The sequence below is a fragment of the Chionomys nivalis genome, chromosome 15 (assembly GCF_950005125.1).
Source record: "Chionomys nivalis chromosome 15, mChiNiv1.1, whole genome shotgun sequence".
Taxonomy (NCBI): domain Eukaryota; kingdom Metazoa; phylum Chordata; class Mammalia; order Rodentia; family Cricetidae; genus Chionomys; species Chionomys nivalis.
The window spans coordinates 35,033,040-35,035,134 of record NC_080100.1 but is presented as its reverse complement, the minus strand read 5'-3'; the positions used below and the strand labels follow the sequence as shown (position 1 = coordinate 35,035,134).

Sequence of the window (2,095 nt, the reverse complement as noted above, 5' to 3'; positions counted from 1 at the left end):
TCCTTATTTTGCAGGAGAGTGTGGTTCCTGCCCCCTTTCAAATATGACAGGCGAATGCAGACAGGAGAAGAAAGCCGGAAGCCAATGGTAGGGAGGGAGCAAAAGGAATCTGAGACCAGCCTTGGTACTGCAAACTCTTGAAATGGGAATTGCTTAGATCTAAACCCAGACAACACATGGACACCTGCACTTGCTCCAGAAGAAAACGCTGGTTCTCCAGCATCAGTCCATGGCTGAATCCGCCTTGCCATTTATGTTGATGAGGAAAATTTCTTCCTGGAATGAAGTCTCCTTAGAAACCTTCTCCTGCCTTTTCCAGCATCATGTCCTGGCAGATTCCGAGGAAGGGGCTCTCTGTGGAAGTGCCTTGTTTCCATCTGCACACTGAAGACACAGTTGGCACTGAACCATAGAAAGAGGACTACTCCACAGCCACAGGCTTAGAGACAGGAAGCTATTGTTGACTGTTAGGATACAGTCGCACCTTGAAGGGGATGTCCGGGCAGGTGCAGGTTTCAGTTCCCTCTTCAGCCATGATTTTTGAGGAGTGCCATGCTGAGCAGTTAAAAACAGGAATCACATGTGAAATCGTGCTCTCTGGCTTGGCCGTGTTGTCAGGGGCCTCCAGGGTGACCGGAACTATCCCTAGGGACTTTTAATGCCTAAAGACTCTATTCCTTTCCCTCTCTCTTCTCTCCCACTCTCCCTCTCTCTCTCTTGAGACAGGTCTCATTGTTTAGCCCTGGCTGACTTGGAATTCGATACGTAGATTAGGATAGCCTTGAACTCACAGATTTCCACCCGCCTTTGCCTCCCCAGTGTTGGGATTAAAGGTGTGGATCATTACAGCCAGCTTCCTTTCCTTCAAAGAAATTAAGCTTCCTGCTTCCTCTTACCAAGTGCTAGATTACAAACTTGGCCTTCATGCCCATTTCTCTCTATTTTCTTTCTTTCTTTCTTTCTTTCTTTCTTTCTTTCTTTCTCTCTCTCTCTCTCTCTCTCTCTCTCTCTCTCTCTCTCTCTCTCTCTCCCTCCCTCCCTCCCTCCCTCCCTCCCTCCCTTCCTCCCTCCCTTCCTTCCTTCCTTTTTTTTGTGGTGAAAAAAATGTATATTTACAATTAGCGAGCTGGACTCAGTTTAGATGATCCCAATTTTCTTGGCAACATCCAGAGCATCATAATCAGGAGCCACCCGAGCATATAGGGTGTTGACTTTGGCCACATCAGTGTCGTAGAGTTTCTTCACAGCCTGTTTGAGCTGGTGCTTGTTGGCTGTGACATCCACAGTGAACACAAGTGTGATGTTGTCTTCTACCTTCTTCATGGCTGACTTGGTGGTCGGGGAATTTGATGATGGCGTAGTGGTCAAGCTTATCCTCCTGGGCGCGCTCTTCTGGGGGTATTTAGGCTGCCTTCATAGCTGCAGGGTCTTGGGCTGTCGGAAGGTGGGCGATGTGCAGATCTTCTTCTTTTTGTGGCTGGGGAGGCCTTACAGCGCTGCCTTCTTGGCTTTCAAGGCCTTCGCTTTAGCTTCTGCTCTGGTAGGGGCAGGAGCTTCCTTCTTCACTTTCAGCGCGATCTTAGCAAAAAAGCTCTATTTTCTTTTTCAATCCTGGGGATCAACTCCAGGCCTCATACACTAGGCAAGCACCCTATACGTCCTCAGCCGTCTCTTCAATAGTTACAAACATTTCCAAACACCCCAAAAAGTTGAAGTGTGGGCCCATGAGTCCCCAGAGAACTTCTTAGTATCAGTAATGATATTTTGTCTGTTGTTTTCCTTCTACCCCAAAATTACCTGATTTAAAGTAAGGTGTATCAACTAAACATTTCCTGAAGCTTGACAGTCATGGTATGTATGGGGAGTCTTAAGTGAAGTCTTCTCAGAGACACAGTGGGCAGAATGAACTGTCAACACGGCTCCTGAGGGTGCAAGCTTCTAACACTTAGCTGATTCTCACACTGGCTCTCAAGTAAGTGGTGCCATTTTCCAAAAGATGTACACTACATTCCGTTTAGTAACTCTTGCTTTAATGTTTTCTAAGGAGACAGAGCGAATCCACCTTAATTCTGCACACTTTCGTGCGTGCTCATTT

General features: G+C 47.1%; 1 pseudogene; it reads right to left on the bottom strand.

Moving 5' to 3' along the window:
• Positions 1 to 1,137: 1,137 nt before the first annotated feature.
• On the bottom strand, positions 1,138 to 1,399 carry LOC130887141 (60S ribosomal protein L23a-like; annotated as a pseudogene).
• Positions 1,400 to 2,095: the final 696 nt, after the last annotated feature.